Raw genomic sequence first — 15137 nt, forward strand, 5'->3', positions numbered from 1 at the left:
TTAAGATAACAATTTTTTTGAATGACGTTTTAACTTTGTGATAAGCTGGCAATTGGGCCTATCAATCACCAATAACTGAGTTCAAGCTCCGAGACGGAATTTTAACACTCCACTATTAGTTTGACGCTTCAAAGATCGAATCCAGGACCACCCGAGGAGGAACCTATAAGGAAAAACCCCTTTACCAACATACTAGAGGCCTAATGGCATTTATATAACAATGTACGAAAAACATAAATTAAGTTCTGCTTAGGAGTAAACAATGCATTGAAGTAAAAAGTGTTCAAGGTTTTACTTCTCTCTTTTCAATAATGTAAATTTACAAGCCTCTTAAACAATGATAAAAATAAATAGAAATCAACACAACATAACACTAGCAAACTAGTACCTACTTTGATTGACGCCTCGTTCCAAGGTGGTTACATGCTACCAGTAACATTAGTTTCGTGCTCTCAAATTCTAGAATCGGCATGTCACAAAATGTAAATTGAATAAGTCCCAAAATTTTAATCTAACCAAGAAAATAACTCAAAACTTGATTACAATGGATGCCCTAACTGGTATATATTTATAATCTAAGGTAAATTGTTAAACACGATCATAAGTCACATGGAGGTGTGTTGGCACAATTGTTGTTTAGCCCAATTGTAAAGCCCAGCCCAAGAATTATTAGGGTTTATTATATTTGGTAATGTCTTGACTAGCAAGTTTGGTTAGTTTATATAAGCCGAGTTATGGTTAGACATTAGAATAAGAAGTTGGTGCAACCAAGTTAGGGTTCATTAAGAGTCAAACCGAGTTAGGGTTTGAGAGTTGTAATCAGTTTTTTGAGTTATATTTTCTGATTAATATAAACGAGAGATATTCGTTTACTTGGTGTTTGATTATCGATCTGGGACTTGAAGGTGGGCATGGATACACACTTGTTTTGAGTTACCATGCCCACCTCCTTGTAACTTATTCGAGATTAGCTAGCCAACAACATTCACCCCTTGATTTATGAATTGAACTAAGACAGTCTTCACCTCCAAGAAGTTCCCGCATCTCCTTGAACTTGATACTCGTGAGAGTTGCTGTTAATTAACATGTCAGCACGTTGCCCATCACCGGTTACATGTTCGACTGTTACTTGAATTCTTTCAACACATTCCCAAATAAGTGATACTGGGTATGTTTCTGTTTGCTTCTACTGTGAAAGAGAAGGTCCTTCATAAGTGCAAATGTCAAGGTATTGCACAGTGCACACCATTAACAATACCCTTTTATGAAATAAGTTATGTTGGTAAATAGTCCACAATCAAGACTACAAATTCTACAAGCCAAGGATTTGTGATAAAACTATATCATCACTCTTTTCTTGGCTTTTATTTATAGCTTCAGATACATTCAAAAGGGTCTATATTAAATCGATACTTGCTTAAAGAACACAAAATGAAAAGATTGTGTTGAAAGCAATCATTAACTTATTAAAACATAAACTAACTTGACCCTTTAAACCAACACTCACGAACTGAGCTCCATGAGCTGACTTTAACCCATCATTAAGATTAACCTTCAAGTTCTAGCCCATTACATATGTATTGTTCAAACTTTTGGAAATGCTACTTGCAGACAACTTCATTCAAGGTGTTCAGAAGACGTCGATGTCACATATTGATTGCTTTATATGCCTCATTTACGGTTCAATAAATAAATAAGATATTATGAAATTATCGGGCATGAAGGACGGTAATGGTCTCATCATCAACAGAGCTAGCACCACCACTTGGTGATGTAAAGGGTAAGTTCCTGCCATAATTCAAGTGTCTAAAGATGAATGCTGGCTGCTCAGGAGAAGGAAGCATTGTTTCATGATTACTCAACATAAAAGCCACGCCAGTCATTGTAGGCCGATCATTAGCCAATTCTTCAACACACAAGATCCCGACCTGGATGCATAAAAGAACTTCACGGGCATCAAACGAATCTCCTAAAGATGGGTCAACAATCGTCAATGCTTTGTCTTGTTTCCACAACTCCCAAGCCTAACAAGTAACAACGATAGAAATCTGTGATAAAATTTGTGATGTATCTTAGGAGATTTGTGATAAAATATGTGATAAAAATCTGTGATACCCGTAATCTGTCCGGGGTCCGGTTAGTGTTTCTTCATTGGCGCCATCCGTGCATAAAGCTAGAACTTCATTTCTTTTCAGTTTTTTCAAACTTCTGGAAAGATGGTTAAAGAAATTCCGGTAACCACAACCCCAGCTACTGGGGGGAATACCGGCTACACAGTCTTTACAAACACTACCCCGGTTACCCAAGCCGGGGCAAGTGAAGTAAATTTTACGAACACTACCCCAGCTGGGGCAAGTGCAGTAAATAATCGCTCACTGGGATTCACCGATACCCGGTTAGAGAAACGAACAAGACTCCCCCGCCAAACACTCGATGAAGTTAAGGCATGGGCGGAGGCACGTCAGAAGGAATTCCAAGCTGAGTTGGACGAACGCTTGCGTTCCGTCCAACAGGCTGACGAATTCGAAGAATACTTGGACGATGACTCGGAGGAATCCGACTCCGACGCGAACCCTCACCATAGGGCAAAAGGGAAGCGTAAGGAAACGGACTCCCAACCGAGAAGACATTTTGGAGAAGCCTTCAAACCAAAAAACACAGGTGGAAGTCCACGTGACTTCTCCAAAACATTCAGACCAAACGTTGCAAATGCGGGAACGTCCAAATTTGCAAGGGACATTGCGGAAGCAATTGCCCCAAAAAGTGCCAAACAAATGTCCAGCATAGGCACATATGATGGTATATCTGACCCAGATGATCATTTGAACAGATTCATAGCGGGGGCAACCGTCAGTAGTTGGACGGAACCTACGTGGTGTTACATGTTCCAAATGACGCTTGTCAGGGCTGCTAGAGCGTGGTTCGATCGTCTACCGGTCAACCACATCTACGACTGGGCAGACTTCCAACAGAAGTTTAGCCAACACTTCAGCCAGCAAAGAAAGTATACCGAGGAGCAATGGACAATCCTCAAATGCATTCGAGAGGAAGATGAATCTTTGCTAGACTTCATCACTCGCTTCAACTCGAAGAAGCTAAGTCTGGGTAACATTAGCGAAGATCTTGTTCGCGCTGCTTTTATTCAGGGCGCGAACGACCCAGAGCTCATCCACACCTTAACGGGTAAAGATGGCATGCCATCCACATGGGATGCCATCATGACAGCAGCTAAACGCTTTGCGGAAACGGAGAAGCAACTGGGTAGAGATCTCCCACAGAGCACAAACCTCTACACCCAGAAAACAAGAGAAGACAACGTCCTTACCGCCCGATTAAACAAAAAGCGGAAGCTAGGCATTTGGCAGTCAAGGGTAAACTTTGACACCTCATCCGGCTTGCAGCATCGGTTAGGCGGAAGGGATAACGTACAGTCAAACAAGAACTCCAGATGGACGCCGCTCACCAAAAGCGTCACCGAGATATTCGCTACTGAGGAGCTCCCATGGCCAAAGCCTCAAATAATCCGACATCGTCACAATGCTGATTGGAGCAAATACTGTGACTTTCACAGGACAAAAGGCCACAACACCGAAGAATGCATAGACGTAAAGGACATGGTCGAAGCATTTGTCAGAGATGGGACGCTCGCGCACCTCGTGGCGCAATGAACGCTGAGCAGGCTGATGCGTGTAGAACCCCAGCAGGGGAAAACACGAATAAAAATTCCAGCTTCAATGTGGAGACTACATGCTGCGTAAAGAACGAGATCCCGAACCAGGTGCGTATCGGCTCGATGGCACTCCCATCCCAACAACATGGAAGGGAGCTCAATTACACAGTTTGCATGTAGATCAATTCCAAATTTGTAAAGAAAAGGCCAAGAGCCACTTCTAATGGAAATGATTCTCCTTAGAACATCGACGCTGATGATTTTACATTTATACTTTATGAACTATCAACACTGATGCCGGTTTTCACCGCATACATAAGTGTGAAAGTCGTTGCATGGGGAAGGCGGCAAAACCCGCATAAACCCAAAAAACGACAAACCTTCACGCAGGTCAGTTGAAGGGGAAAAGTTCAGTCATCCTACTAAATGAAAGTGCCGGTCTATCCGCATGAATCATGATAGAGGAAACTGAACACTAACCTATTAACAACCGCGCGTCGAACGGTTAATTTATTCAACACGGATATGCTGGTCTTCACCGCATAATTACGTGGAAAGTCGTTGCGTGGGGAAGGCGGCAAAACCCGCATAAACCCAAAAAACGGCAAACCTTCACGCAGGTTAGTTGAAGGGGAAAAGTTCAGTCATCATACTAAATGAAAGTGCCGGTCTATCCGCATGAATCATGAGAGGAAACTGAACACTAACCTATTGACAACCGCGCGTCGAACGGTTCAAAACAGAATTTCTAACAAAAGGATGAGGAAAACCTACACGCAGGTCAGATATAGGTAAAGTTTAGCCATCCTACTAAGTGCAAGTGACGGTCCTACCCGCACAATCACGAAAGAGGAAGCAAAACTTCACACCTATTATCTACCACGTTCAAAGGTTAACTTATCCTAAACACTTAGAAATTTCAAAAAATAATGAGGAAAACCTACACGCAGGTCAGATATAGGTAAAGTTTAGCCATCCTACTAAGTGCAAGTGACGGTCCTACCCGCACAATCACGAAAGAGGAAGCAAAACTTCACACCTATTATCTACCACGTTCAAAGGTTAACTTATTCTAAACACTTGGAAAATTGCTAATTTAAACTAAAGTATGCAAGTCATACAACGTTTACAAAGCAAGGAATCCAACGAAAGTAGCGGTCTTACCCGCAAAAAGATTTATATTTCACAATGATTCATTACAAGAATGGCCGGGTAACTACCCGCCTACAAGAAAATAAATCTATACAAGCTAAATCTATCCTAGCAGTGGGAAGGGATCTTCAGGATCAGGCTTCAGGGCCACTTCCACTTGGACCAGCACCATCAGTAGATCGTGGCAGTTCAAGGAAAGCTTTAAGGATAGCTAGCCCATCATCAGCAGCAGCAACTTGGTTCACCTTCTCCACCACCGGATGCGGGAAGGCGGCATACTGATTCACTGCTTGGTCGTAAACAGCTTCAGTATCAACATTGTACAAAGGGAAGTTGGAAGGCGGGATGCCTTTCTCAACGAACCCTAGACCAAGCAGGAAGCCGGCCTTTTCCCCATCCTCGTGAGAAGCGTTGAGGGCTGCGCTCATAGCATCGTCATAAGACGTCTCTGAGAAGACCCGATGCACAACCTACAAGAAAATATACAAGTATCAAAACCTTTTCTATCTACAAAGAAAAGCGTAAAGAAATGAAAAGCATACCTGAGACAACGCTTCTCGAAGAAGCCATTCCTTGGCAACCAGAGCTTCTTGGAGGGCAACTTGAGCTTCGTTACGGGCGCGTTCGGCTTCACTCTTGTTGAGGTTGGCAAGCAACACTTCTTTAGCCGCAGCCTCTTCGACGCCCTTTAGCTTCCGCTCAGTATGGTCAAGCACCCCCCTCTGGTCCAAGATCTCCTGGAGCTTTTTGGCGTCTTCCATCGCCAAGGCATCATGAGCCTGCTGGAGAGCCTCTAATTTGGCTTTAAGCTCTTCATTCTCCACGCGTAGAGGCTCAGCAACAGCTTCAGCCTTGGTGGCCCTTTCGGTTGCGTTCCTTGCAGTTTCCTTAGCCAGCCGAAGCTGTTCATTAACAGCTTGGGCAGCCTTGGAACGGGCCTCGAGCCGGGCCTGAACTTCAACCTCGAGGGCCTTGAAGGCCTTCTCCTTTTCCGCAGAAGCTGCGGAAAGCCTTTGGTTCTCCTCCCGGACAGCCCGCGCCTGAGCTACTTCTTTAATGCGAGCTGCTTTTAACTTGTCGTTTTCACGACAAAGCAGCTCGACGCGCGGCTGCATCCGGGCCAGGAGAACCCGAAGCTCATTGGTTAGCCTACCCTCCTGGTAGCTAGCCATGGCTCCCCCCAACGCACCACTGGGAGCAGCGTGACGAGCCCATTCCACGCACTCCACAGGGGTGCGAAGGGTTGTTCCTCGGCGAATGTTCCATCGTGGAACATACACTTCATTGGAATCCGACACTGCAAAAAACATAAAGCAGTTAGGAAAAGATGATAAAAAAATATATATATATAAAATAGGCCAAAAGAACCCTACGCACCTGTAGGGTCAATAACAGGCCGATAGCCGCCAAACCCATCACCTGAACCCAACGGATATCCATCCAAGAGGTCAGGCAAATGGGAAGGAGGCAGAGGTTGGCGATAAGCCCCATGCATACCTGAAGGTTCGGCCGTCGTTGCCGATGACGGAGGCATGGTAGAAGCCGCCGCGGTCGCCGCCGCGGAATCCGCAGCAAATGTAACCGCCGGCTCGGTGAAAGATGCGGTAAAAATAGCACTCACAGCCGGCGGTGACGTCATCACAGCTGGAACAGTCGGCTCAAAGGAGTGAGCAACTGAACCAGCGGAAGCAGGCGCAGGCGCCTGGGTCGTCGCCTCAGGTAGGCTGACCAAGCCTACCGTCATGGGCGGAGTACTCTGCGCTCCACCCTGGAATGCGTCAACATCCACGCCTGCACAAAGAAGAAAAGTGTTAATGATTGAAAATTATGAAGTTAAAGATAAAGGAAGTTTGTACTTACGGGTTTTCTTGAGCCTGAAAGTGCGGACAGGCGGGGATGAACCCGATGGAGCCGGCCTCTTCACGCCGGTCACCGTTGTCATCCTGGGCTCTTCGGTGACAGTTGTCACAGCCTCCGGAATGGTGATCTTATCACCACCAGGATTCCCCGCCACCTCTTCGCTCTCGGTCTCCGAGTCAGACCGAGGCACCGGATCGGCAGTGGAGGCCACCTTCTCCTCCCCTTCCCGCCGGCAGCCTTCTTCTTCCGCACCAACGGAGGACCATCTGCGGATTCCTCATCAGAACATACGATTAGAGGAATTCCAGCAGAGGTTTCAACATTGAGGGGTCGAGGGTCGAATAGCGCCTTACCTGGCCGCCTGGCGCTAAGGATCTCATGGCCTAGCGGATAGACCTCCACGAACCGATCCGCCGTTTGTTCTAGGATGGGCAACTCGTTCTCGTCTAAAGCGCGAGTACCCATCCGAGCGGGATCGTCAGCTTCCCGCGGGTACATGAGCGACTGCAAGTCGTTCCCCTCTGAAATAAACAGGAAAGAAGATTAGAAGAAATTCTAAATCAACAAAAGGAAACAGAGCATACCGTAAGGAACAGAGTTCGAACCGTATTCAAGGACGATTGGGATCTTTTGCGCATCCGCAGCCTTCCACACCCGGCTCATCCCCAGCATCACCATCCCGGACTCCGCAAACCGGTAAACCGGAGATTGGACTCGGGTTATCTTCGCAAACCATTCCGCCTCCTGGTAGTTGGAGGCGTGAAGGCTGGGAAGTGCTTGCCCATTCTTGAATTTCATGGCAAGGGGGATGGCGCGAGCGGAAATGTAGAAGAACTCCCGCTTCCACGAGCGAAGACTGCGCTCGGTTGCGCAAATCTTTAAACCCTTAATCCGGGTTATCAACGTGTACCACCCCTGGATGCACCTCCAAGTGTAGAAGGTCATCAGGCGGTCAACATAGGGCTCAATGCCCAGAATCCGGCACACCCACTCGAAGTGGCGAACCTTGGCAATCGCCATCGGATGCACCTCGGTCAGGTGCACACCGTGCCTCTCAAGGACACGGTAAACAAACTTTGTCAATGGGAACCTAAGATTCCCATAAACAAAGAATGCAGCATATACCCCGATCTTGCCTCTGGGGGCATCGTACACCGTCTGATGGGGTTCAGGAAACTCAGGCTCGAGAGACTCGACCATGAACTTCCTGACGACGTACTGATACAGATCGACAGGCAGAGCACACTGGCACTCGCCAGCAGTACTCTTGTCATCGGCTGTAGACTCGAGATCACGTGAAGACATCTTGCAGAAAGAAGAAAACGATTTCAAGGGAATGCTCGACTAAAAAGATGAGTATTCGCCGGAAATCGTTTTGAAGATAAAGATGGAAGAGTGAAAGTGTGGATTACAAAGAACCCTCTCCCCCTTTATATACTAATCGCAATTAATGCGATGAATTTAATGCGGAAGAGAGAGAAATCAAAGGTGCAATGAAACTATGACACGTGGCGAAAAGCAAACTGGCAACAGCTGTTGAAAGGACGCGTACCATTAATTTCGCGGCCACGCGCCCGAAAAATCGCGCCCACGCGCCTGAAAAAGCGTCTGGAATGACTATGTACTGTCACGTCACCATAACTTCCTGCACGTCCTGACACAGTCAGGAGAAACCGTCGCACGACGTTTTAGAGGTTTGGACTGTTCTTATCCTTTCACCAACTCTTCAAATTTCAAAAAAATTCAAAAAGATTCAAAAGTAAGCGGGAATATACCCCTTACCTTGGCAACCAAGTAACTATAAGACGGGTGCGGGTACAGTGTCAAGGCAAAACCCTTCACATACTTAGCACCCGCAGGGAATTGACGCCATGAATACCTCGGCAACTAAGTAACTATAAGACGGGTGCGGGTACAGTGTTAAGGCAAAACCCTTCACATACCTAGCACCTGCAGGGAATTGACGCCAGGAATACCTTGGGAGTAAAGTAACTATAAGACGGTTGCGGGTACAGTGTCAAGGCGAAACCCTTCACATACCTAGCACTCCGCAGGGAAATGAAATCAAGAAGGATCTTCTGGGCCATGCTTGCGCAAACGGGAATAACATCCCCGCATGGCGGGAACGTCGAGAACTAGATTGTTTGAAACTTCAAGATGGAATTGGTGGTTTTAACATAATTGATCACTATGTTCAAAACTACCAAAACCTCATGGAGAATCTACACAAGAGGTACTCAACGCTCCTGACTTGCGAGGAGGTTACAGACCTACCCGCATCATACCCAAAGATCAAGCAGAACAGTGGGAAATTCTGCGTGACATTAGGACTTCCGCGGGAAGAATCCCCATGGAAAAATCTTAAAACTAAACCCTTTTCAAAAACCCTTTGCTTAAGTCCAAAAGTTCACCTCACTTTATTAAACATTCATGAGAAGAACATTGGACTGGGGGGACTTGAAGAGGTAGGTCCCAGCAGAGCCCAGGTGGACCCACAGACTCACCTTGAAAAGGGACGTCTGCGCAGTTCAACCCGCAAGACTCCTTAACGGACGTCTGCGCAGTTCAACCCGCAAGACTAAACTAAAGGAACGTCTGCGCAGAAACCAACCGGATCAGCAGGACCCACCACGCTCAGAGACGTGACGTCCTCACGTGCGGTACGCAAGCTGTCCCCGCAAGAAACGCCTACCAATGGTTTTCAGGTACTCCGCCTGTTCCCGCAGTTACGGATACCGGCCATCAGGGAAGGCCACCCGCGCAGCATGGCTACACGCACAAGGCTTAACTCTCATAATAATTCAGCAGTCACCTGAAGAAGGAATGAGTAAGCCGGGAACATTCCCGCACAAAGGCGGGAGGGGGAATACTCCCGCCCAAATGAGCCAGTCCGTACGATACTGAGGATCTTTTACTGTACCTGACGAGGTATGGGCAAAAGATCTGTCCAAAGATACGACAGCTCATTGACAACAGTATGGCGAGCAGCATGCTCTTGTACTGTATGTCACTATTAGCCGCTACCTACTCACCAACTCCTGACATACCACGTGCCTAGCCTGTAGTTGGTGAAAAAGGAATAGTACACAGCAGGCCTGGTCACTATCAGCCGCTGCCTACTCACCAACTACCAGCATGGCACGTGCGTAGGCCACTGTTGGTGGAACAGGAACACTATTCAGCAGGCCACACCTCCTTGGAAACCTACCTCCGGCTATAAATACCACAAATGGTATGATCATCTTATCTCAACATATCTTATCATATTATACCTGATATCTGCTCTAGCAATCTCTTAATATACATTTATATTTAAAGAGCAATCTAGTCTGATTCTCACGCCGGAGGGTGGTCACAAGGAGGAACCCCCCCTTCTCAGTGACAAGCTCACGGTGTCTGTTTTGCAGGTTATCAGAAGAACCATCTTTACCGGGTCTAACCCCTCGTGGGAAACATCTATCTAACCCCCAGGTTACCCGTAATCTGTCCGGGGTCCGGTTAGTGTTTCTTCAGTCATGTACTTACATACCCGATCAAATTAAGTGATTTCTCTTTATTGTAGCTGTTGTTTTTCCTACCACTGATTATCTCCATAACTAGAACTCCAAAGCTAAAAACATCGGATTTGACTGAAAAAACGCCTTCCTTTGCATACATACTCTGGAGACATATAGCCGCTACAATCATATTATGTCATCATAAGATAAATGGAACAAATTAAAGTTGAGTTGTGTTATAGAATGGAGAACTACACATACTATGTTCCGACAACTCTACGCGTTTTAGCTTCATTCTCATCCCCTCTAAAGATTTTCGCCAATCCAAAATCAGAAATTTTAGGGTTTAAATTTGTATCTAACAAAACATTGCTTGCTTTTAGATCCCTGTGGATTATCTTGAGCCTAGAATCGTGATGAAGATATAAAATTCCACGAACAATCCCCTGAATAATTTGGAACCGTTTCTTCCAATCTAAAAGAGATGCCCTTTCTTGATCTAATGAAGGACCATTTCATTAAAATATTTCAGACTTTTTAATAAAAAATAATTTAGAAATTGAAGTAGTTGGAGCTTAAGAACTTTATTATAGGTTAGAGAACAAACTGAAGATAAATGAATCCAAGCCTTTGTTTGGTAAGTATTCATAAACTAGCATATTTTCTTCATTATGAAAACAATATCCCAAAAGCCGGACGAGGTTTCTGTGTTGAAGTTTCGCTATCAAAGTTACTTTGTTTTTGAATTCTTGTATCTCTTGACCTGAACTTTGTGATAATCTTTTGATAGCAACTTCTTGCCCGTTTAATAGCTTACCCTGAATAATTCCTTCTTTATTAGTTAAAAACAATTATATATAACCACATCTTTACCAAGATAAACAAGACGCTACCTTATAAACAGAACCAAATCCACCTTCTCCAAGCTTGTTTAAGGGAGAAAAGTTGTCAGTTGAAACAACTATTGTGCTTAAATCAAACACTTCTAAACCAACATTTTTGCCAATATCCTTCTCCACGTTAGACCCTTCAAAGGTTTTTATGTTTTTCTTGAAATCGAACCCAACTTCACCTTCATTTTGGTTGGCTGCATCAATCCATTAAGAGGTAGTAAAAACTGGTATTTTAATGCATTTATGCGAGTTTCCTTTTTTTTTTTCACGGGACACATAAGTCCGAACCATAAACCTTAAAATTGGAAGGACCCAAAAAAAAAAAAAAGAAAAAGAAAAACTATATGAACAGAATGTAATCACAGTATCACACTAAACGAGTACACATTTTTCTTATTTATCCACATAAATTATAACAATGTTAAATAACGTTTTTGACTTTTAGGTGGAGTGACGCATATATATGTCTAAGCCCTGGTGAACCTTTTGTTTTTGCCAAAGATGACATGAATAAATTTTGACATACCAGTAAATAATATTGAAGTATTTGAAAAATATTTTTTAAATTATCCAGTTGTAAATAGTTAGTTACCAAGATCTGATTATGGGTTATTAAATAGGAAAATAAATCGAAATGATAAATTGGAAAGCCTGTTCTTAAGGGGCCTAAAGAATTCCTAATTGGAATTAGGGGGTCCTTTTTGATTGATTCTTTTATCACATGGGGAGATTTTACATCGTTGAATGGGCCTATTCGAGAACAATTGGATGATGACAAAATGATCAAAGATTGAGATTCCTTATTTCGATTCAACAATGTATGAATAGTTCCTTGATTTGGATTAAGGGATTCTTGAATCCTTGCTTTTTTTTCTTCCTCACGTAACAGTAAATGGATATGCACAAGACAAACCCTGCCGCAATCACCGGCATCCCAAATACGAGAAATCGCGTTTTGTTTGATGTATTTGGCGGCCTCTTTGACGAATACTTGGCTGAAATATAATATCATGAAAGATTATGCCAATTGATGTGAGCTTATTTGTTAACGGCAACTCTTTAAAATCCCTTGGAAATATATTACGTTTCAAAGTTCTTGTCACTTGGCCATTAGTACATCCATGGACATATATGGTAGTTAACCAGAAATATCCAAGATGACTTGAATTCATGATGACAAGTTATCATTATAAATAGAGAGTAGTTAATTATGCAGATGGCCCTTGTGATTTGGGCAAAATAACGGGTTTAACTAGCTCGTGATCTTTAGGCGGCTTTAACCAGCTAACGAAGATCAACAGGCAGCTACAAGTCTACATGGCATGGCCGATTAATGATATGTTAACTGGTTGGCTAAAATTAGCCTACTAGTGATACATGTCGCTTCATTATTGGTCAAAATCATGGTTGTAAAAATCATGTCTAGGTGCCGATTACTCAACGAGCAATCCCCGAGTACTTCGAGCCTAGGCCGAGTTCTCGGCGAGCCATCCCTGAGTACTCCCTGACTATGTCCTAGTACTCACAACTCTCTAGTCAACTGAGTTGGTAGCGGCTAGCGACTTTTGCAACCACGGTCAAAATGTGGGTATCAACGTACTTTTATGACTTTCAGTGTCAAAAAGGTGCTGCTAATGCCAAGCTGCCTTAGCCTACTAGTCTGATGTGGCAACGTTTGATTGGCCTAGAAAGGAAATGACTAGAAAGAAGTGGTCTAATTTTCAATGACTATTTTGGAAATTGGTCGTGTATGCTATAGGTGCAACATACGCATTTGATACTCCATTACACGCCCATTCACAAAACACTTAGATGACCATTTTGACCAAAAAATAAAAAGTTAAACTTTGAAAACCATTAGTCAGAATGACAGTTTGAACGGTACCGGAATGACAATTTGATCATAGGGGGTCAAATTTTGAAAATTTATTTATTAGAATAGTTGTTTGAGAATCTTTTGTCACAGTCGTCTCTGATCTTTATCCGGACGGCCGTTTGATTAGATGTCAGTGTGTGATGCAGCTACTCATTTGGAAATTTTGTGGTCAAGTCTAGTATTTTGGTAACTTTCCCTAAAAACAATGATTCTCCGTTCAAAAGAAAAAAAATCCATAAATAGATGGTGGCATACCTAATTCATTGGCATCAACACGAATATAAAAAGAATGCCCTCCATCTGAAAACATCCTTGTATCGTTCATGTCCCGGTACCACGTAAGACAACCTACACCCTCGGCCCCTTTACTAATATCAGCAAGTGCAAAGCCCACACATGTGCAATTCTTCAAGCACAACTCTTTACACGCTTCTAACCCCAAACTCATGTTAACATGTGCCGTTGATGTATCGGGTATCTTAACATGGGACAACTCAACAAACCCGTCTCCAACCTTGCACATCTGTGTTCCAACCTTTCTCTTACACCCTCTGGAACCGTCCCCTATGTACCGGTCCTGTAGTGACTGTGGCTCGTATCCTGGAAGGCAATCACACTCAGAAGTGATCCATTCTTTTGGATCACAAATGCCAAAAGGACCACAATGGTTATAGCCATCACACTGTTCTTTTGGAGCCGACCAGATTGAATTCCACTTACGATCTGCCTCGTTCCACATTAACCTCTCTAGGGTTCCAGATTCGTTAACAACAAATCTAGTATACATGGACGAGTTGATCATATGGTAAATCGCCACCTCCTCATTGTCATTGCTTATGTAAGTAACTTTAATGATGGAATCTTTCCCCATCAATGGTGCGCCGCTCCATCCAAGACCTGTCCATGAGCCGGCCCGCCAAATTCTTGTCATGCCTTTAACCAAGAACATTTGAGGTTTTCCAGTAAACTCCATCTGACTAGAATAATCCCCGACACCGGGATTCGCACTAGACTTCCAAGATGTAAACACCCTGTTCAAACCTGTTTTCCTATCTAAACTGAGCTTCATACCCGGAAGATGCGTATCTGAAGGGTGATCAAAGCTTTGCCATGAATAGACATCTTCATTTAGGCCTTGAAACAGCACCAAATTCCCGGAATCCAACAACTGAGCCGAAAAAAGATGATCATTATTCACTACAGAAATATTGGTTGACCAAAACACAAAACTTTGATTTATTTCGCGCAGGACGAGGTTCCCGGTTCGATCAATCGATAGGATACCAGAGGAGTTGGTGATGGGACGGTCTCTATTGGCAACCCAAACAACCTTATGTTCCAAAATCTTATAATACCAGATACCCACTTATCTATCGCTGGAGTTTGCGGGGCTAAAAAGACCAAGTGCAAAAGTTGCTCCATTAGAGACCAAAATATCCCCATCGTTAACAGGTTGAGTGAGTGTGATGGTGTCAATACAAGCGCAAAACCCGAAAACCAGAAAGATTAACACGGGTACTAGAATTCCTATTTCTGGTAACATGTTCTCTTTCGCTTTTTCGGATGCCTTTTGTCTGTTTGATGTTCAAAAGAAACAATGTATGAGAATCTTGGTTGAATACCAAAGAAGATAGATGAGTCTGGGAGCTGTTTCTCACTTTCATTTTATTTCTATTTTTCTAATTAATTAATAATGTGTTTGGATGCCGGTCATAAAACGGTATTCGGCTTAAGAATGGTACGTTTGTGTATACTTGGCCCAGCTGGGTCAATGGAAATCGCTGATTGCAATCAAAACCTTATCTCTATAAGTCGATCACAAATATAGCTTTCAAACACTCTCTCCCAAATTACCCACCAAAGCAAAAACACATGCAATTCTTAAAGTGAACATATGACTATATATAGGTAACATACTCAAAATGATCATTAGCTTTTCAAGTACTCCTTCAAAATAAAACGTGCTTTTGGTGCATCAATGTTCAACAACTGTCATATTGATTTTTCATTCCCGTCTCACACGTTCAGCCACCAGATCGACCCATATTGGAAGTTTATGGAGATGGAGAGGCTACTGTGAATGCTCTTATGCATACTTTTTTGTGACAAAATATAATTTATTTTATCTGTATCCAAACATGATGCGTTCTTCAAACCCTCACGATTCACTTCAATCCGCTAACCCGTTT

General features: G+C 43.6%; 1 pseudogene across 1 annotated transcript; it reads right to left on the reverse strand.

The window, feature by feature from the left end:
- Positions 1–1709: 1709 nt before the first annotated feature.
- On the reverse strand, positions 1710–14491 carry LOC143577689 (G-type lectin S-receptor-like serine/threonine-protein kinase RKS1; annotated as a pseudogene). Its single transcript, XR_013143147.1, has 7 exons — positions 13204–14491; positions 11942–12067; positions 11073–11272; positions 10787–10997; positions 10441–10678; positions 10208–10359; positions 1710–2024 (listed from the first exon to the last, which is right to left on the reverse strand). The product of XR_013143147.1 is annotated as a G-type lectin S-receptor-like serine/threonine-protein kinase RKS1 (transcript).
- Positions 14492–15137: the final 646 nt, after the last annotated feature.

Source organism: Bidens hawaiensis, unplaced genomic scaffold (genome assembly GCF_021521415.1).
Source record: "Bidens hawaiensis isolate Kalapana, Puna unplaced genomic scaffold, B.hawaiensis_p1.1 tig00001461_1, whole genome shotgun sequence".
NCBI classification, from domain to species: domain Eukaryota; kingdom Viridiplantae; phylum Streptophyta; class Magnoliopsida; order Asterales; family Asteraceae; genus Bidens; species Bidens hawaiensis.